Source organism: Arvicanthis niloticus, chromosome 1, assembly GCF_011762505.2.
Source record: "Arvicanthis niloticus isolate mArvNil1 chromosome 1, mArvNil1.pat.X, whole genome shotgun sequence".
NCBI lineage: Eukaryota > Metazoa > Chordata > Mammalia > Rodentia > Muridae > Arvicanthis > Arvicanthis niloticus.
In genome coordinates this window covers 69,442,850-69,464,812 of record NC_047658.1, presented here as the reverse complement: position 1 = coordinate 69,464,812, position 21,963 = coordinate 69,442,850, and the positions used below count along the sequence as shown (strand labels likewise).

The 21,963-nt window shown below is 48.2% G+C and overlaps 1 non-coding gene across 1 annotated transcript; it reads left to right on the top strand.

Moving 5' to 3' along the window:
* Nucleotides 1-18,910: 18,910 nt before the first annotated feature.
* LOC117702039 (U6 spliceosomal RNA) lies at nt 18,911-19,017 on the top strand. Its single transcript, XR_004605954.1, has one exon. It is a non-coding gene; the product is annotated as a U6 spliceosomal RNA (small nuclear RNA).
* Nucleotides 19,018-21,963: the final 2,946 nt, after the last annotated feature.

Sequence of the window (21,963 nt, the reverse complement as noted above, 5' to 3'; positions counted from 1 at the left end):
GAAACTGATTGTTCACCAAGTGTAATGGGAAACAATGAAGGCGTATCACATGCATATAGTGGGCAGGTTGCTGTGAACAGATTGATGAGCAATTGATGTTTGACAAGAGGAGCCAGATGGTGAAAGGGAGAAATAACAGTCCTTTCAGCAACTGACTTCAGACCATTAGATACCCACACGCAAAGGAATGAGACTACGCCCTTCTTACCTTATAGGAGAACAGAGCAGGGCAGGGTAGAGGTTTTTCTTTTTTCTTTTCTTTTTCTTTTCTTTTTCTTTTTTCTTTTCTTTCTTTTTTTTTTTTTTTTTTTTTTTTTTGGATCTGGAGTTTCAGTTTTGCAAGATGGAAAGCTCTAGAGAGTGAGTGTAACCAGGAAGTACTCAACACTATTAATCTGTCCCTTTAAAAACAGTTGAGATAGGGACCTGGAGAGATGGTTCAGTGGTTAAGAGCACCGACTGTTCTTGCAAAGGACCTGGTTCAGTTCCCAGCACCCACATGGTAATTCACAACCATCTGTAACTCCAGCTACAGGGGCTCTGATGCCCTCTTCTGGCCTCCTTGACTATATACCCTCTCCTGCCACATACATAAGTAAACAATAAAACAAATCTTTAAAAAAATTTTAAAATGTATTAAAAATTAAACTAATAGGTCCTAACACCCAAACAAAGAGCTAAAATTTATTAAAGTCTTAGAAGAAAATGGGCCAGTCTTCATGACTTTGAAATAGGCAAAGCCTTTTTAGAAACATTGAAAGTAAATGAGCTAAAGAAAAGGTAAATTAGCCAGGCATGGTAGCTTATGCCTACAGTCCCAGCTTTTGAGAGGCAGAGGCAGATGGATCTCGAGAGTTCAAAGCCATCCTGGTCTACATAGTAAATTCTAGAACAGCCAGGACTGTTACACAGAGATACCCTGTCTCACTCTGTCCACCAAAAAGGTAAATTGAAGTTTCAAGAGACATCTTCACAAACACAGAAAAGATAACACGGGGAGTAACTGTGAATCACCCTTAGACAAGGGAATTGTATCTAGAATATATAAATAATTCCATAATATAAAGACAAATAATACAAGGCAGGGAATATGCATAAGTTGTTCTCTCAAAGAACATGTAAATTTCCAATGGACATCTGAAACATTCTCAGTGCCACTAGTCATCAGGGAAATGTAAACTGGGATCGCACATGCTTCTCTATCCACTGCAACAGCCATAAAAAGGAGACACACCAATATTAACGAGGATGTACACCACTCGAAACCCTACAGAGCTTTGGAAAATTAGCAGTTCCTTACAGTTTTGAACACATTTACCAGAAGTTCCACACCTAAGTATATAATTTCAACTCCCCCAAAACATACATCCACACAGAAACTCATACATGGCCCAAAATGTAAATAATCCAAATGTCCATCAAAACAGTGAGTGAATGAGTAAAATGTAGTATAGTGATGGAATAGTATTTATCCCTGAAAAGCAATGAAGGTGCATTACAGGGCAGACATAGTTGTTCTCACTGCATCACATGAAGAAAGCTGGGGACATAGGTCATATACTATCCAGCAGTGGGCTGCCAAGTGGACCAGAGAGGCAGAGCACACAGTTAACTGAGGTTCTATGAAATGTCCAGAAATTACCAACTGGATTTAAACGGAGCATAAATTAGTGATTAAAAGACTCTTGGGGGTTTCTTAGCTGATGTGTAGGAGGCAGGTAGGGGTATGAATGAGTTCTGAAATTTTAAGAAGAGTAATAATGTCTGAAGGCATTGCAGGGGTGAATGAAAGGAGTAGGGAGGCATTGCAGGGTTGAGTGAGAGGCATAGGGCAGCATTACAGGGGAGAGGAAGAAGGGTATGGATATTTGTTTTTCTGATGCTGGACAGTTGGCTCTGTTCACTAAGGACTGTGGCTCAGAGAGTGGAAATGTCCAGCTGTTAGTGTGGGGGAGGGGAAGGGTCTGCAGACCTCAGGCCTCAGAGGGAAGCACGAGTCTGCCATTCCCTAGCTAAGAGGCGATGGTTTTAGGTGAAGTAATGGGTGAGCTGGCCAACAAGAAAACAGAACTGCAGAGCCCAGAGTGGGCAGCTGATGCTCCGGCCCTTTCCAGTGTTGTTTTTTTTTTTTGTTTGTTTGTTTGTTTGTTTTTGTTTGTTTGGGGTTTTTTTGTTTTTGTTTTTCAAGACAGGGTTTCTCTGTGTAGCCTTGGCTGTCCTGGAACTCACTCCGTAGACCAGGCTGGCCTCGAACTCAGAAATCCGCCTGCCTCTGCCTCCCAAGTGCTGGGATTAAAGGCGTGCGCCACCACCGCCCAGCTCCAGTGTTGTTTTGTTTTGGTTTTGAGACAGTGTCTCATGCTTTCTGTCGCTATGATAAAACATGGACGAGACCAGCTCAGGAGGCTGTGTTTGGCTTACAGTTCCTGATCACAGTGCATCACTGAAGGAAGATAAAAACTGAGACCAAAAGCAATTTGAGGAGAAAAGGGTTCGCCTTGTGTACAGGTTAGTTTGTCATTAAGGGAAGCTGAGGCAGGAACTGGAGGAGAGTCCCTGTAGGAAGTCTGCTTGCAGACTTGCTTGCCCTGGCTCACTCAGCTTGTTTTCCTATACAACCTGAGACCACTTGCCCAGGGGTGGCACTGCCCACAGAGGACTGGGCCCTCTCACATCAACCAACTGGCCTCACACTACCTATGTACCTGAAGATAACCTTGAACTCCCAGCTCTCTTGCCAAGGCCTCCCCAATGTGCTAGGATTTCATGTTACATGACACCATGCCAGATTCGCTCTGCCCTTCTTGTTTGGGGGAGACCCTGACCCTGAGCATTCAGGTGACAGTAGAGGTGTGGTGTGTAGGGGGCTGACTCAGAGGACCCGGGTTGCTTGTTTTAGTTCCACACTGCTGTTCAGCCTTGGACAGCCAAACTTAACATCTGTGCCTCAGTTTCCTCATAGGCAAGCAGAGCAGAGACAACACTGTCAGTCCTGTACCTCCCGAAATTGTTGTGGGACCAAAAAGGAGAATGCATGAAAAGTGCTGTGAGCAGGAAGGCCTCTCCTGTGTGAGGGATTACTGATGGGGTGGGAGATGGAGGAGGCCACGAAACGGAGGGATTTGTAAGCATGGGCATTACTGTTTGCTCAAAATAAAGTAAATAAATAGATAAATAAAAGGGAAAGCAAGAAAGACAGAAAGACAGACAACCCAGCATCAGTAGTAAGTACTACCAGGTGCACAGTGTAGTTTTCCCAACTTTGAGAAGCAAATAATAGAGAGGGGCCAACTGGCTCGCCCAGGAGGCCTGTCCTCACCAATTGAATCTGAAGTCACGGCCCAGGGAATGGATGCAGGCACTGGCCCAGGGCAGCTGGCCTTGTCCTAGTCCAGCAGGGCTTGGGAAGGAAAAGGCCAACAGAAGTCATCCACGTGGCCCTGGTCTCCAGGCCATACCTAGTCCCAGATGGCCCATGAAGGGTGCTGCCCACTGGCCAGAACATGTTCAGAAGAGTCGCCATAGTTAGACAGAGAATTGCATGGCTTTACCCCAAAATAGGCAGGCCAGATTTCTAAATGGCTCCCCAGGTGGCTAGTCTCATTAGTGCTGAGGGTCTCGTTGGGCCATGGTCCAGTTGCAGGAAACTTAGTTCTTTCCAGGCCTACAGATAGATCTTCCTAAATCCCTGGCTGGCTATGAGCCCCTGAAATCTGTGTGTAACCTGGGCACAGTTCTTAAAATCCAACTGTAAGATGGCCACACTCCCAAATCTTCCCAGCCAGGGCCAGAGGAGACCTTAGTGAACATCTGGTCAGTCCTTTCATTTCCAGATTGAGGAACAAGAGGCTCCAAACGTTGCTAATGGTCAGAGGACAGAAGCTTCTTGACAGGACTGGGAGCAGCAGAAGGCCAGCCTCTGCCCTTCCTGTCTCCTCTTCTTTACTGATGATTTCTAGCCTCTCCCCTTGGGACTCCCTTCCTTTCACCTCTCTACAATTTTCTGGCCAGCTCTGCCAGCCTCCAACTCTTCCTGCTTTCGCTGGACAGCTTCAGGGGTGAGGACGGAGTGGAAGCTCTGAAACCAGCCCAGCTCCATGAACGGCACAAGTCAGCATAAAATGTCTTTCTGGGGCTGGGGAGATGGCTCAGTGTGTAAATGCATTTGCTGGGCAAGCCTCATGATTTCAGATTGCTGGAACCCATACGCAGTGGCACGTGTCCTATAGCATGATGGGAGATGGAGACTGGAGAATCTGTCAGAAGCTCACAAGCCAGCTAGCTGGAGGATTCCATGCCCTCGCCTCAAAACAAAGTGGAAAGAAAGAACTGACTCTCCTCCTCGCCCCAAGATGTCCTCTGACTTTCACAAGTGTACTGTAGTGTGCTAATCAATTAATTATTAATTAATTTAGGGCCAGCAAGATGGCTCAGCAGGTAAAGGTGCTTGCTGGCGAGCTTGAAAAACTAAGTCATTCCACAGTTAGAAGGGAAGAACTGACTCCCACAGTTTGTTCTCTGACCTCTCCCATACTCTCACTTGCACATGTGTGTGTGCCCCCAAGCCCCTAGTAAATAAATGAAAAAAGATTAAAATGGCTGGAAATCAGCTTTTCTCAGGAGCCGGGTGTGACTGCCCCTTGTCTCCTTGATTTGCCCTCTGTCGCACATTCCTCACCCAGCACAACCTTATGAGGCCTTTTGGGGCCCCAGGACACAGAAACCATTCATCAGCTCGGCCTCATCTTCAGGAAAAGAGACATGGGAGGGTGTTGGATGCATCACCAGTGGTCAGCACTGTGACAGAGGGAAGCATATGGGATATCAGGGGTCTAGATGATGGCCCTCAGCTCCCACAACCCAGAGACTTTTCTAAGTTCAAATGACTGTTTTGTTTTGTTTTTTTAAATAAATAATATATTTTAAAAAATCACCCCCCCCAAAAAAAAAAAAAAAAAAAAAAAAAAACTATAAGGAGCTATTTCCTGGGCAGACGGATGGAAACACATCCCGGGAAGCATGTGCTAAGCTGAGAGGTTAAAGTGATGGTGGCCTGCAGGACCAGTGCTGGCTCTGGTGTGGCTGAAACCACAAGTCGTGCAGGGCTGAGTGAAGTGTTTATAAAAAGATAAAGAGATAAAGAGAGTATGTTCTGTGGGTGTGTGGAGAGGTATGGGGAAGGGGATGTCTCAGTGGGACCATGTGGAGGCATCTCTTCCCATGAGGGACCAGCCACACACCGGTATAGTGTAGAAAAGAGTTTATTGAGGGCATGGGGAGGGGAGCCAGGAGGGTAGTAGAGGCAGAGAGAGAGAGAGAGGAGAGAGAGAGAGAGAGAGAGAGAGAGAGAGAGAGAGAGAGAGAGAGAGAGAGAAGCAGAGAAGCAGAGAAGCAGAAGCAGGAGTAGAGAAGTAGGGGCCGATCATGACCACGTGGAGTGGGGTGGGGGAGGGGACAGAGAGTCAAGAGAGTAAGAGAGAGAGGGTAAGAGAGTAAGAGATTAAGAGAGTAAGGAGGGGGCAAGCAGCCCCTTTTATAGTGGGCCAGGCCTACCTGGCGGTTGCCAGGTAACTGTGGGGAGGAGCATACCTGGCTGTTGCCAGGTAATTGTGGAGGTGGAGTTTAGACAGAATACTAACACTGAGGGCATGGCAGAGGCTCCATGTAAGGGTCCTCAGCTGTGTTACTGTTGGGACTCCACCCTGATGGTGGGGAAGTCATTGACATTTTGAGTAGAGGGATCAAGTGAATATTCTAGAAACACCCTTCCAGTTTATGAAGACCAGAGGCTAGGTGTCTAGAGTGAAGGTATCAAGAGCAATCTGCCTTTTTCATCATGTCTCGGACTTTCTAGAGAGGGTCCGAGGCAGACCACTATGAATATGTTTGTAGAGTCCCAGCATCAGGACTTTGTCTCCTGGCCTGGCCCGAGGCTTCCCATGCAGCAGGAAGGAAATGAGATGCAGTCCTTATCCAGGGGATAGGTCAAAACCAACCATAGAACCCCCTACATGGCACATGCCTGGGTACCACCCTAAGTTTATTAAAGTGTGCATTCATCCCACAAATACTTCTTAAATGCAAACCACATGCCAGGCCTGGAGAAGTCCATGGAACCCATGGAACTTACACTTCCAACTGACATCTATACCCAGAAGCACTCTCCCTGTGATGCCAAAGCCCCGTGTTATGAGATAAATTGCCAAAATTCATATTTTGAAGTTCTAGCCCCCAATACCTCAGAATTTGATTATATCTTTGTGTAGCCTTAGCTGTCCTGAAACTACCTCTATAGCCCAGGCTGTCCTGGAACTCACAGAGATGTGCCTGCCTCCTACGTGCTGGGAGTAAAGGCATGTGCTAGCATTGCCTGGGGAAGATAGAGTCTTTGAAAAGGAATTTAAGGGGCTGGAGAGATGGCTCAGTGGGACTTGAGCACTTGTGCAAGCATGTGGACCTGCATTCAGACCCCCAAATCAACATGGAAAACTGGGTACAAGCATGTCAGTCCAGTACTGTGGGGGATGGAGACAGGAGGGTTGATGGAGTTTGCTGATGCCAGCCTAGCTCCAGATGCACTGAGAGGCTCTTTCTCTAAGGAATAAGGCAGAGGGTAATAGAAAAGGACACTGGATGTTCTCCTCTGGCACTAATATGCACTAGTGCACACACATATGCACACGCCACACTCATACACATCTTTTTTTTTTCCCCGAGACAGGGTCTCACTATGCACCCCTGGATGGCCTGGAATTTGCTATGTAAACTGGGCTGGTCTCAAGCTCACTGAGATCAACCTACCTCTGCCTTCTGAGTGCTAGGATTAAAAGGTTGAACTACCACACTCAACTCATACATTAAAAACAAGGAGGGGGAGGCAATCAAGAATAACTCGGCCATTATAATGGCCCTGTGGTGGTTAGAATGAGGGTGTCCTCTTGGGCCAGCTGTTTGGAGACATGGTCTCCTGATGGTGGTACTCGTTGGTGGAGGTTATGGGACCTTGTAGGAGGAAGTGCTTTGCTGGAGATGGGCTTTGAGGATTTATAACCTCACCCCACTTTCTGTTCTTTCTTTCTAATTCCTGTATGTGGATGAAAATGTTCAGCCATCTTCCTGCTCTTGACACCATGCCATGTCTTCACCATCATGATGAGAGCCATAAGCCATTGCAAACCCACTCTTTCTTAAGTTTCTTTTGGCCATAGTATTTTATCACAGCAACAGAGAAGTAACTATACATGCCCAATTAGGACTTGGCAAAGACCAAGGAGAAGGTGGCCATTTGTAAGTCAAGGAAAGAAGCCTGAAGAGAAACCTCTCCTGCCCATCCCTGGACATCATATGCTTGGCTTTTTTTCAGTGTATAAGACTCCAGTCTGCAGTGGTTGGGTCTAGAAGATCTATAAAGGTGTGAGTTGCTATCTATGTAAGAGCCAGCTAGGGAGGCCACAGGCAGATACAGTGCAGGGCTCCTGTGGGCAGGGGCTGAGATGCCCAAGGTTTAAAGGTAGCTGCAGATTGCCCCTGATGGGACCCAGTTTACCTCATATAGGTCTCAGAGTGTGACCATTCAACAAGATGTACAGGTACTTCAAGACACTTTGCTGCTAAAGTTTTACTTTTAACCCTGGCATCATGGCAGTGGGTCCCTGTCACCCACAATGAGCCACAGCTGTAGAAATGAACAGAAAGTTTCCTGTCTTCCACAAGGATGCTCCTATAAGGACAGCACCAAGATCTACGCTCGTGAGACAGACCTAGTACGGGCAAGCACCTGGCCTAAGATCCCACCCAAGCTGCAGTCTAACTCCCTGATAGTCCCAGCTGCTTCCTTCTCCCTCCTGGCATCCCCTGTCATCCACCCTGCTTCCCCACCCTCTTCTCCCCGCTGCCCTGGTTCTAAGTCCAAGAACATGACCCTATAATGATGAGAGCCAGCTTCCAAGGTCACTCTGGCCTCTACTCAGTAGCTGTAATTTGACATGGCTCCATCCCCTCCCTTCCACTACCAGGAGACCAAGGCAGCTGCCAGGCCTTTTACACATGTCTGGGGGAACACAATGAGACACCAGAAGGGCTCATTTCTGTTACAGACTGTCTCCTGGCCCAGCCCTGGTCTGGAGGACACACAGACTCACATTGAACATTCATGCCCATGTCATGCTTCCCCCAATCATCCCACACCTAGCAATCAATGGCACTCAACTGCCTGTGCCTCTGTTCTCACTCGTCTCTGGTGAATTACTCGTGTTTTCTTGGCTTGGCTTGCTCTGCCTTATTCTTACCCCCTTGTTTGCCATGTCTACCTAACTGCTACTCATCCTTCAATACTCAGCTCAGGTGTCACCTTGCCCAGCAAAACTTACTGCATCTCCAGTAAATGGGCCTAATATGTCTCTATTTGCTCTCATTATCTTTATGTTCATCACATATATGTGAAATACTGCTTACATGTCTTTCTGGTTCCCCATACAGAATGGGAGCTTCTTAAGAACAAAGATGGGTTGGGACTAGGGCTGACTCATCTGTAGCGTACCTGCTAGTGCAAAGCTCTGCACTGATTGAGTTAACAAGTGATCACTGAGAGTTGTAAGTCTCCCAACAGGCCACACACACACACACACACACACACACACATGAAGGCACGCACACATACACACATACACACATGCATTCATGCATACACACACAAACTCACTCACACATGCACACATGCACGCGCCAGATGAGGCTCATACAGTCATGTAATTGCTACTTCACTACAAACCTGAGGTCCAAGAGAAGGTGCCTGAGCTGCTCCAAGTCCAGGTCAACACCAGGATAGAACCAGAACCCGTCCTTCTGCTGTTTGGCTCTTTTACAAGGACAGTATTATAGTATTATAGATCACCAGGCAGAGTGAGTTTCTGAATGCAGCCGTACTGTATTAATTTTCTAACTGCTACTGGAACAAATTTCCACAAACAGAAGTGGCTTAAAAACAACACACTGGGGCTGGGGAGATGGCTCAGTGGTGTAAAGGGATTTGCTGCCAATTCTGACAACCCGAGTTTAATCCCAGAGAACTGACTCCTCTAAGGTGTCTTCTGACCAATCTCGCAAGCACACGAGCACACGGACACACACACAGTATAAAAAAATTACGTACTATGTTCCAGGCACTGTTGATACTGAACATCTTATATCTATTTCATGTGTTTCTTCACTGTCTTACAAGTAGGACAGTGGGTTCATGTGGAGTGCCCAGCCAGAGTAGGGTACATCCATTTCCAAACATCGCTGGGCTAAGGTGATGGGAGGATACACTGTAGGGAAATGAGGGCTGAGGGATTATTAGTTGGGGATGGGGTGGGTGGGCAGGTCCATCTAGCTTGTGAGTCTAAGGCAGGGTGAGAATGCAGCCACTCCATCAGCTGTGACTGGTTTCCAATGAAAACTCAAACTATGGTCCACACCAGAAAGAGTTTATTTATTCTAATAAGTTTGGTTATGTTTTCCCATACCTGTTCAATGTAGAACATTTACAAAATTCCAGAGATAAAAGGGAAATAATAAAATGCATGCAAATTTTTTTACATGGTGTGTGTGTGTGTGGAGGGGGGCCAGGGGTAGATCTCAGGTGACCTCAGGTGTCATTTCTCAGGAAGCATCCAACCTGGGGTGTGCACCCTCATCCTGGCTTTTTATGTGGGTGTCTGGACTGAACTCAGGTTTTCATGCTTTCATGGCAAGTACTCTAGTGACTGAACCGTATCCTAGCCCCCTTACAGTGCTTTGTAACATACGGTATTTCAACATGGGACAACCTATGAGGTACTATAACAAACACTCATTTATACCTCCAGCTTACAGAACAAGATGTTGTGTGTGAACATATGGGGTTTTCAACTTCAAGATGGTGATAGGGAAGTGATTAGTAGTCAATATAAATCACAGAGCTTTGAGTTCTGGTCTTTCCCCAGCCTCCAAGTGTGTCATATAACTTTCTCCCTTTGTTCTGGCAGCAGCAAGCTACTGTTTGCAATCAACCATGCTCTCAGAAGAGAAAACCCTACTATAGACACCACAGTGTTTAGACATTGTGTCTTGTGTTTTCCAACCCATTGTGTATTCAAAATGCCCATCTATGTCTGTATATAGGCAGCCAACACTTAGTATAAAATGGGCCTTATGTTAGATGATGCTGTCTGTCAGGACCGCTGTTCAGGCTCTGAGCACGTTGATGGCAGGAGTGCATTTTGCACATGTTCCTTTTCTGATACTTTAAACTTGGGATGCATTTATTGGGGCATCACTCCATGGCAAGCCAAGGAGCACCTGTGTCATACTCTGATGTGCCTGTTGCCTGGGAAATACCCTCTCTGCCTGCCCAGAAGTCCCTCAGGACTTCCTCTGGGCCCACAGCTTCAGATAAGTTGCTATCACTTTGACTTTACAAGTTTGTGCCATACAAGTTCAGAGGGAATGCTAGAGAGTCCCCAGCCACCACATAGTAGGTGCTTCCATTTTTTTTTTTTCCTGAAGAAAAGAACTCAGGAGCTGGAGAGATGACTCAGCAGTTAAGAGCACTTGGTGCTCTTGCAGAGGACCCAGGTTTGGTTCCCAACACCCACACGGTTGCTCACAGCCATCCATAACTCCAGTCCCAGGGGAACACTATGCTCTCCTCCGACTTCTGTTGGCACCAGGTAGGCATGTGGCACACAGCCATACACTGAGTGAAAGCACTGATACACATAAAATAAACCAAATATTTAAAAGTCATTTAAAAAAAAGAAAAGAATTTGTCCTTCACACATGAGGTTTTCAGTTGCCCAGAGGTGTCACTCCATCCTTGGGGGTTCCTGCTGTAGGTGTGTAGCTGTGTCTTAGCTTGGCATGATCCCTTCCTACCCATCTGACCTCTGCTCTCTGCCCACTGTTGTTCTTGACAGTTCTCTTTCCTCCCATCCCAGCCTCACTGCTTTTTCTTACCCCTCAGTCTCTCTCCCCTGTCTCTGCCCCAGCCCCTCATCCACTGCTGCTCAGCTGGGCAATTCTACTCCTTCTGAAGGCCTCTTCACAAGGGCTACAGTGCTCTCCCTCCTTCTCCCTCATGCATGAATTTCCTCCCTTTCTTCTCTCTGTAAACTCACCCAGGGAATAAAGGCATCTGGGCAGAAGGGGCTGGTCCAATTCAGTACCCAAGTCTCAAGAATGGAAGTCTGTTTAGACCTGGGCTAGCCTTCACTATTCCCTTCTCCCAGCAGAACAAAGCCAGGGCTGAAGGGTCCCTCCCACTTACTGTCCCAGAGCTCTGGACATCATTATCAGAAACACCTGCCAGAGTCAGACACAAAGTCTGCTGCAGGAGACGTGTGTGTGTGTGTGTGTGTGTGTGTGTGTGTGTGTGTGTGTGTGTGTACATGTTGGGGTGGGTCATGTTACTTCTACCTTCTAGTTGGAGCATGGAGAAACTGCAGTTGGGGTGTGTCCTGGGGACAGGATGAAGACTCGTGACTGCCTCATTTGTGGGAAGTGTGGGGACTGGGGAAATCCTATAGATTATCTGAAACCCAGAGATACACAGTCAAGGGTCTGGCTCCGCACCCAGACCTGAGGAGGTACTGGACTGTCTTTCTGTGCTCACAAGTCCCTTTCTCTTGGTTTTAGAGGCACCTGGTTATCCTTGTCAGATATCTCATCCTTTCTATGCTGCCTTCATTAGGACTGGAAAGGACGGGAACAAAGGCATCTGGGCAGAAGGGGCTGGTCCAATTCAGTACCATAGGACTCCACTCAGGCCAAAGGCTTCAAGTTCTTGCTAAGCTTCTGTCTTCGTTAGGGCCACTTACTATTGCTATGATGAAATACCACGACCAAAAGCAGCTTGAGGAGTAAAGAGTTTCTTTGGCTTATATGTCCTGGATCACAGTACATCAGGGAAAGCCAAGACAGGAACTGAAGCTAAGACCATGAAGGAGAGCTGCTTATTAGCTTGTTCCTGGGCTCAACTTCAGCTGCCTTTCTTTTCTTTTTTAAAGATTTATTTATTTATTTCATGTATGTGAGTACACTGTAGCTGTCTTTAGACACACCAGCAGAGGGCATTAGATTCCATTACAGATGGTTGTTAGTCACTATGTAGTTGCTGGGAATTGAACTCAGGACCTCTGAAAGTACAGTCAGTGTATTCAACCTCTGAGCTATCTCTCCAGCCCCAGCTACCTTTCGTATACTGCCCAGGCCCACTTGCCCTGAGACGGTGCTACCCACTGTGGGCCTTCCTACATCAACTGGCCATCAAGACATGCTCAGCGACCAATCTGATGGAGGCAGCTTTTTAATTGATGGTTCCTCATCCCATGTATGTCAAGTTGACAACAAAGATTAGCCATCACACTTGGGCACGTCACTAAATCTCTTAGCTCCAGTATCTTCTATTCCTTTGTAGAACTGGATAACAGTGGCATCTAATATGCAGATAAAGTTGGATAATGTGGGAGGATTACCTAACCATGGAGCCTAACATACACATTTAGCCACAACAAATGGCAGTCATGTGATTCCTACAGATGTCGTGGGCTCCCTCTGGGTCTGTGGCTGAGACTCTGAGTGACACCATGTTTCTTAGACCTCATTGAACCTCAACTCATGCTTGAAGTCATAAAAGGTCAAAGGTTGGGGGAAGTCACAATAGAAGTTGTCCAGAGTAGCTCTCCTAGTCTGAGAAGGTGGCTGCATGTATACAGAGCTGAGCTGCAGTCAGAGGCACCAGTGTCAGGAGCACAGAACTGGGCATTGAGGCCACTGCGGCCACACCACATGCCCTTCTGAGGCTACAGCTCAGTGCTTGGCTTTTCTTGGTACCTAGCATGGGCCATCCCAGGCTGGTTTTTGAAAGAGGCAGCTGGCACAGCCACACCCATTGGTGTCCGAAGCAGCATCACCTTCAGTAAGTATCAGGCTTGGTTGGTCTTAGACCATGCTGGTTCCCTACCACCCAATGTGCTGTTGGGTCAGCCTCCCTGGGGCTTTCCGGAGACTCATTCTGCTCCCCCAGCACTGATGTGGCTGTGAAACCAATTATGCCTGTATCAGCTGTTTACTCAAATTTGAAACTCTCTGTTAAGACCTCTAGTGTACAGTAACTTACAAGACACAGACCCAGCTTGAAACTTACAGAGTCACAAGGCTTGTCCTGAATGTCATAGAAGCAGTGACCAATTACTATAGGGAAAAGAGACTCTCAGACCATCAGAGCTGTCTGCAGCTGCCTTTGAGTCACCCACACTCCCCTATGTAACCCCCATAAACTAACAGCTAGCCTTGATTGGAATCATTTCTTTGGTCTGTCTTTGGTGCCCTATCTGGGATGAGTAGACATTTGTTCATGTCTCCCCAGGAAAAGTCACACAACACAGGCACACTGAGCAGGAATGGCATCGTGAAGGTGACCCAGAAAGTGGTGGTGGCGGTGGTGACTACATAAGCCTGCTCTTCCCAAGACAGACTGTGAGCTTCTGGAGGCTTGTGTTGGTGTCTCGCCCTCTTGCCTACCCCAAAAGGGGTTGGACACTCAAGAGGGGCTTTTCTGTGTCCAGAGGCCAAACAACTGGATCCTAAGCCTGCAGGAGGGTAAGAGCTGCCATGTGGTGTTTCCACAGGGGTGAGCTCATCATAATGAGTCACTTGTAACTGGATGCCCAGTCTGTGCACTGTCCAATCTGTGATCTCATCTTACTCTCCCAACCCCCACCCCCTTGCCAATTTCACGTCCTGTGGGAAGACATGGAGAAATGAGGATTGGTCTCCTCAATTTCTAGGTGGGAGTGTTGAATTTAGGAGAGAGACTTATCTAGGATACCCTAAAGTTCACAGTGGTTGGAACTCCTTCCTTTCGGCCAAGTCCAGTGGTTCAGGAGAAGAAAGCCACACAGGTACCATGGAGACATGGGAGCAGTCAAGGGAGGCAGAAGAACTCCACAGATAGATGCCAGGGCCAGGAGTCAGCTAACATTGGGACAACTGGTTCCCCCAGGGTATTCTGTCAGAGCACTGGTTGCCCATAACTTGTGATCGAGGGGTACACTTGAGGCAAAGATTGCTTTACAGAGTTCTGGGAAGTTGTAGGCAGCATATGGGAGTTACGTATGTGCTGAAATGCCCCACGAGCGTGGAGAACGGTCAGCAGCCATGCAAGAGGCCACCTGGAATAAACGCCCTGAGGAGAATTCAACTTGATGTGGAAAGAGTGAATAGTACCCAAGTCATCACCCTGGTCTTTATCTGAGTCAGTGGCTAATGACCCAGAGCTGTTGAGAATGACCCCCCATAGCTGGAGATCCTTGAGGGAGGTCACATGTCTCTATATCTACTGCCCCACTCAAGAATATTTAACAGGCAGAAAAGATTACACCAGCTTCACTCTCCGTGTTAGGGGAGGGCGTGAGTGTCTGGTCTGATGGATTACTGGGCTTGCTGGACTGATGCTATCTAATGGAGAACTATCAGAGGAGAACAGAGGACCCACCTATGCATCCAGGGAACAATCCCTACCCAGAGCAAGAATTGTAGGGGGTCTGACCATTCTGATCCCAGGACCCCAGAGATCTTGTAGCTCTCTAATCCATGAGGGTGTCCAGAAGAGGAGACTCCCAGAAGGAAGTGACTATTTTCCACCAACAAAGGAGATGGAGACCTACATAGGTGATGGGAGAGGCTCCAGTTCCAACTTTGCTGGGTGACTTTGGGCAAGTTATTAACTTCTCAAATTCCTGTGGCCCTCCACTGTAACCTGAATATGTTTATTGCTTTTCTTATCTCTTCGACATCTTACTGACAGAACAGTTAAGGAAGGGGGGTGTTAATTTAGCTCACAATTTGAGAGTCCATAACCCAAGAAAGTCACGGGGTGAGCAGTGTGAGGTGGTGGTGTCTGTAGCCAGGAAGCAGACACAGACAAATGCTTGGAGTTCAGCTCACTTTTTTTCTTTCCCATTAGTCAAGGACCCCAGCATATGGAATGACGCCACCCATATTCAGGGTGGGACTTTCCACCTACACCTTTCAGAAATGCTCTCACAGACAGGCTCAGAGATCTATCTCTTTAATGATTCTAAATCCAAACAAGTTGACAAGGAAGCATTAGCACCATGCTGGAAAGCCCAGTACTGGGTCTGGTTCTATAAAAGCCCCAGGGCACACAGGGGCTTGCACTCATCTGAGTCATTCTTGCCACCAGACTGTAATGGAACTTACTGGAAAGCAGGAGCCTGCCTGTCTAGTTCACCTCCATGAGCCCAGTGTCTGGCACACAGTAGGTGCTCAGAAAATAGATGATGGAGAAGGAGCATTCTGAGACTTGTTGTTAATGACGGCCATTCCATCAGCCAGCAGAGAGGGTAGCCAATGGGGCCTGCTGGAAACCGCATCAGGCCAGTAGACCTGGGTTCTATGGCATCTCTGCCACTGGCTTGAGGGATCTGGCAAGTTACACCAGCAGCTTAGGCCTTAATTTCCTTACTTGTTCAGTTAAAAAGTTGGACAAGACAAGCTCTCTGGTTCCTTCATGGCTCTAAAGTTAGGGGTGGGGCAGAAGGACCATGCGTCCATCCGTACGTGGACCCATATGATAATGAAATCAGCCTCCCAGCCCTGCTCTCCATTCCTGGGTGTTTTCTGCCTGGATGGACCAGGTTCCTTCATAAAGTCTTAAGGGACTCTGGCTAGCTCAGATGTGGCCAGCATGGCTCTGGCAGGCCTTACCCTTCTCCCCATCCCCTTATGCCTTGCTAAAACCATGAGATTACATTCTTAAAGCTACCACCAAGGTCTATTTCCTATTTGGCTACTTCCTGTACCTGGCACTGACCACCAAGGTCCAGCTCTCAACGTATTGAAGTCCAGCAACCAAAAACCCCCTTTGGCTTCCTGAATTAACATGTCCAATTAAAATTAAACACTTGATCCTAACACAGGATTTCCCCTTGTACTTTTATATACGGTCATTTTTCTATGGGCCACATCTGTCTCCCCTCTATCTAGAGGCAGTCCTTTGTCCCCCTTCAGGATGAATACCCCATCCCTTCTCCCTTGTTCCCTTCCTCTTCTCCCTCTTCTTCTGTCTTCTGTCTTTGTCCCTTATCCCTGCCTTCTGTCCCTTTGGGGCAAACAAAACAAAACAAAACAAAACAAAAAACTCCTTCATGCTAAGAACTTGGTCTTGGGGGTCCTTTTCCTTTAAATGCTGTTTTGAGCCTTCTCAGACTCCCTACCCCATCTTCAACACTCCTTGTAGGCAGTGAGATGATCCCCCCCTTGGTCTGTCTGCAAATCCTCCCCCTCCTTCTTAGCAGTTTGGGACAAGTCTCATGTTCCCACCTCCAGAGCTGCAGTGGCCCCTTGACCATGGGTCAGAGAGGGTAGAGTGACATGTTTGCTGACAGACTGGTGGCCAGCGAGCAGGGGGGAGCAGGCCAGCAGCCGCAAAGGTGCAGTCTGTGCCAGGTGGGCCTTGCCAGCCTGAGCTATTTTTAGAAGCCATGTTTGCAAATTTTGTGTTAATAGTGTCTCTGTCCAAGCTCTGGCTCTCAGGGCTTAGGGAGGGAGAGAGCCCTGAGAAGTCCTCCCTCTGGCTGCCTCCTCCCCTCCTCCTCTTCTTGTCCTCCTCCTCACAGGTGGCTGGGATCAGAGCCCTCTCCAGGCTTCCATCTGCAGACATTGGGCCAGTGGGGGGGGGTGGGTGGAGTGGGGGGGGGGCAAAGTCTCCGTGCTCTCGTGAGAGATGGCAGGGACCAGGCTGGGACATCTCTGTTGGGGACAACTCACTGATGGGGATTGTCATTTACTTTGTCCCTGGTTTCCTCAGTGAGCCTGAGCCTCCTAGCAGTCTCCGGTTATTCTGTATATCCCAAAGCCTCTTGCCAGGCCTTGACTGAGCCTGTGGCAGCGTAGTCTATGCCCTGGCCCAAGGCAAAGTAGATCTTTCTGCGCCAGCTTATGAACAAGAATTTGACCATGGTGGGGAGGGTGGGTTGGCAAGCCTTTACAGTCCCACCCTGGGGCTTCTTGTCTGCCATGAAGGACCGACATTGAGCCTGTCAATACCCTAGGATGGCTATTCCAAGGGGAAGGGGTGTGTGTGTGTGTGTGTGTGTGTGTGTGTGTGTATGTGTAGGGGGGTTGCTGGGAAATCATAACCTGTTCTGAGCCGAGGGTTGACTAGTAAGTCAAAGCCAGGTCAAAGTGGGTACTAGAGTCCCACAGGGCAAGCTGGAAGGCTGAGGATAAGAGGAGACCCCAGGCTCCCTACTTTAGGGAATGACCACTGTAGCCAGGGCATCCATCCCTCCAACCACAGAGGTTCCCATTTTTTTCCTGGTTTCCACACATCCACACAAACCTGCACCACGAAGGCGCACCCATATTCCTCCTCACCAACCTAACAGTTGAGTGCCTCTCCACCAAAGCAGTTGCCACTGGTGTGCAGCCAGGAGCCCCAAAGACTGGGCTGGAAGGAGCCTAACGGCTCCAGGGAATTGTCTAGTCCTCTGCTGGAACACCCACCCTGGGGAGCTCACTTGCTGGACAGCTTGGTGGGAGGTGAGCAGGAAACGCCTCCTTGCTGAAACCCACCTTCCTGCTGCCAGCTGGCCCTTTCTAGCTCTCCCTCTTTGGAGAGGCATCTTCCGGTGGCTTTGAGAGTCTGGGTTCCAGCCCTGGCTCTTAGAACTTAGAACCCTGTGACCTTGAGTGAGGTGCTCACTCTCTATGGACTTCGTCAGTAGAGTGAGAAGAGCTGTAGGTCGGGGCCTGGAACTCTGTAAACTTCAAAGTTAACACTGCCATGTTTTCATCGTTACTGGTCAATGGAGGGGGAAACTCACGGCTGGGGCTTGCCGGGAGCAGGCAGGGAGGACGGTCATGGCCTCAGGGGCCCTCGCCAGGCTCCGCTGGGCCGCTGAGCTTTACGAGCAAAAACAAACACGTCCCACAAGCCTGGCCTGTGCCGCCAGGTCAAAGCCGGCTTTGTGCCCGCCCCACCGCCCCCGCGGCCCAGGCGATTTTAATTAGCGTCTGGGTCCACGCCGCCGGAGTCACGAATCAAAGCCCGCGTTCTTTTGCGCCCGCGCCCCGCCCCCCGCCCCTCTGTCCCACTCGGAGCACTCTGCTGGAAGGTGTAGTGAAGGTGGTGTTTCGAGTTCGAGTCTTGCCTCTAGAGCAATTTGTCCATGCGCTGAGCCTCAGTTTTCCCCGGTACAGCACTCATTACAACCAGCCACCCCGAAGTGTGACTTGTGTAGGAAGATAGAGGGCTGACAAGTGAGCTCTTATAAGCGCTGAAGACCCTTAGGGCAGAGGCTACATCTTGGGAGGATAAGGAGGTGCTGTTGGACACTAGGTAGAGCCACTAGGCAGTGGGAAAAGTCAGTTGCATGGCCACCAGGTGGGGGAGGTGCATGGGTGGTGCATGGGCAGTCATGGCCCGGAGCAAGAAAGTCAGATTTGAGCTTTGAGAAGTCCCTCTACTGTCCCTGGTTATGGGAGTCTAGAGGGTGGCCAGTGAGTTTTGAAGAGCTCTGATAAGGGTCGGGGCAGCCACCATAGGAAGAAAACAAACTGTTAGGCTGGATCATGGAGTGGGGGGTGGGGGGGGATAGCGTTTTCCACAGGTTAAGATCTTGTGTTCTTAGGGGCTTCTTTGGATCTGTCTACCTGGGGTGCTTGTTTAAAATACCAGCTCAGGAACTGAGGATAAGGACCAGAGGTCTTACCTTCAGACTCATCGTAAAAACTTGCGTAGAAATGTCTATAACCCCAGCTGAAACAGTGCCGCCCCTGGGGCTTCTTGGCCAGCCAATCTGATCAAATTGGTGAGCTCCAGGCTCAGTGATTGACCTTGTGTTTAGTTAAGAGTTGTATTGCTGTGCTCGATTCGGCAGCACATATACTAAAATTGGAACGATACAGAGAAGATTAGCATGGTCCCTGCGCAAGGATGACACGCAAATTCGTGAAGCGTTCCATATTTAAAAACAAACAAACAAACAAACAAAAAAGAGTTCTATTGCTATGATAAAGACCATGACCAAAAACTACTTGGAGAGAAAAGACTTTATTTGGCTTATAAGTCCATTACTGAGGGAAGCCAGGGTAGGAACTCAAGCAGGGAAGGAAACTAGAGGCAGGAACTGATGCAGAGACCATGGAGATGTGCTGCTTACTGGCATATCAGGACTGCCTACCTAGAGTGTAGGTACGACCTACAGTGTCCTGGGCCCTCCCAGATCAGTCATTAATCAAGAAAATGCCCACAGATGTGCCTATAGGCCAACCTGATGCAGGCATTTTCTCAATGAAGGTTCTCTCCAGATAAACATAGCTTGTGTAAAGTTGACAAAAATATGACAAAAAACAAAACAGTTAAACCTCCCTGGAGACATCCTCACAGACACACCCTAAAGACGTGCCTCATTAACACCCTGGATCCACTGATCTTTCTTTCAACATTTATTTAGTGTGGAGTGTGTGAGCACACACACATTCTCCTCGGTGTGTACCCAGAGATCAGAAAACAACTTTTAGGAGTCAGTTCTCTTCTTCCATCTTATTTGTGGCCCAGGGATCAAACTCGGAGGTCAGTCTTGGCAGCAAGCTCCTTTACCCGCTCAGCCATCTAGCCTGTCCCCTTTGGTGTTTTCTTAATTTAAACAAATTACAATCAGAATTAACACTGGACCTGGGTCTGTTAGAGGCTGCAGGCTAGAAGGACAGAATAAATACCTGGCATGTGATCCCAACAGCCTTCTGCTGGGATCCCTAAGCTGGAAGGTTGAGCTGAGGCCTCGGGTGAAAGTAAAGCATTAGGAGGTATTTCCAAGATGAACTAGTAACTGTGTAAAAGGGAGGGGAGGGGAGGGGAGGAGAGGGATCATTCAGGCCAAGTCCCACAAAGCGGACTGGGCTGTCTTGTAGGGAAGCTCTGGGGAAGGTGCTGGTGGTTCCTCAGCTGCTGACACCAGTGTGAAGGAGTTGGGATGTTGGTACCACATACCCTTGACCACTGGCTAAGGGTCATCTGTGCCAGGTGTGTGTGTGTGCGTGTGCGCGTGCGTGTGTGTGTGTGTGTGTGTGTGTGTGTGTGTGTGCGTGCGTGTGCGCACGCGCGTGTGCACATTCTCTGGTTTTCTAACCTGGAGATCACTCTGAAGTAGGAACCAGTGCCTATGACAACGACAAGGGATGGGAGGTGTCACACGTGGGGACTAACTACAGCACATCTTCAATGGTAGGAACCATGAGGCCATCTGTTTTCTTACCTGTTGAGGGATGGGGTGGTCACCATGTCTGTTTGGCACGGCTTTTGTTGACACTACCTTCTATTTAGATGGCATTCTTAAATTCGTTCACGTCTGTCTCTGTGGCCATGTTCTGGCCTAGAAGGTCAGCCTGTCAGTCACTGAGAGCTGAGGTAAGTCACTAAGCTGTTATCTATTGTTAATTCCTGCCACAGAAGTAGCACCTACCCCCCCCACCCCCAACCACAACTGACATTTTCTCAGTTGTATCAGTAGTAGTAATAGTAGTAGTAGTATCTGGAGCCTCTGGAGCTCCTGGAAAGGAGTGGTACCCCCCCCCCCCCCCATCAAAGATCACACTCAGAAACAAGGAAGCTTGATCCTTTTGTCAGAATAGAGTCTGCTTGCAGACAGTGTGATCCTCACCTAGTCTCAGAGGGATCATTTGCTATAGCAGGGGACAGCTGGGCTTGGGTGGAATGTGGACAAGTCTCATTTGCCTTTGCTGCAGCACTATCCAATCCTCCCCCAACACACACACACACACACACACACACACACACACACACACACACACACTGATTTTTAATGCTTACAAATTTTATTTGCTAGGATCTGACGCCAGCAAATGCGTTGTCTAAGCCCAACATGCCTGGGCCTGATAGTCACACACTTGGGCTATCGTTTCTGGTAGATGAACTGATTGATGATCAGCTGGACCTGGCACTGGAGTATCTAGAGATACCTCTCCAAGTGGCTTGGCTTTCTCACAGTGTGACAGCCTGCCATGAAGTCACTGGTACTAAGTGGCTCAGAGCTCCAAAAGCATGAATCTTGGTAACAAGGCAGTATCTCTGTGGCCTTTTCTGGCCAGAAGTCACCCGCCTAATTTCTGCTTCTTTCTGTTGGTACAGGTGACTTCTCCCAGGTTTAAAGGAGAGGGTAAGGACTATGTGACCTGATACGGATGCAAGCATCTATGGATATGTTTTAAAGCTGTCACAGTATGCAAGCTGGGGTGGTCCCATCTGTGAGCAGAGCTAGAACATGAAGAAAAAGGGATCTAGGCATGGTGATCCACGGATGTAATTTCAGCACTTGGGGAAAGGGAGGAGGATTATAAGTTTGAGGCCAGCCTGGATATCACCCTCTCCAAACAAAGAAAATAAAGAAACAAAGCAGAAAGCAGGGCAGTGGTGGCACACACCTTTAATCCCAGCACTTGGAAGGCAGAGGCAGGCTGATTTCTGAGTTCAAGGCCAGCCTGGTCTACAGAGTGAGTTCCAGGACGGCCAGGGCTATACAGAGAAACCCTGACTCGAAAAACAAAACAAAACAAAACAAAACAAAACAAAACAAAACACCAAAAAAAAAAAAAAAAAAAAAAGCAAAGCAGAAGAGAAAGCCAGGGAATAAGGCTTGATTTTTTCCTGTGCTGCCAAGGAATTCTTAGAAGCCAGAACATTTTGTATTTGAAGTTGGTTTTCAGGGTCATTCAAAAGATATATTTTTAAGGGCAGAAGATAAGACATGTGGAGTTGTTGGCTAGTTTGACTCTCAAGGTGTAAATATTTGAGAAATACAGACTCTATTTACATTGCTGTCTGAGCCCCGTGGGTGTGAGGTCCTAGTATTGAATGTGGCAGCCATGGTGAGTGTGGCAGTGGTGCTGAGTAACAAC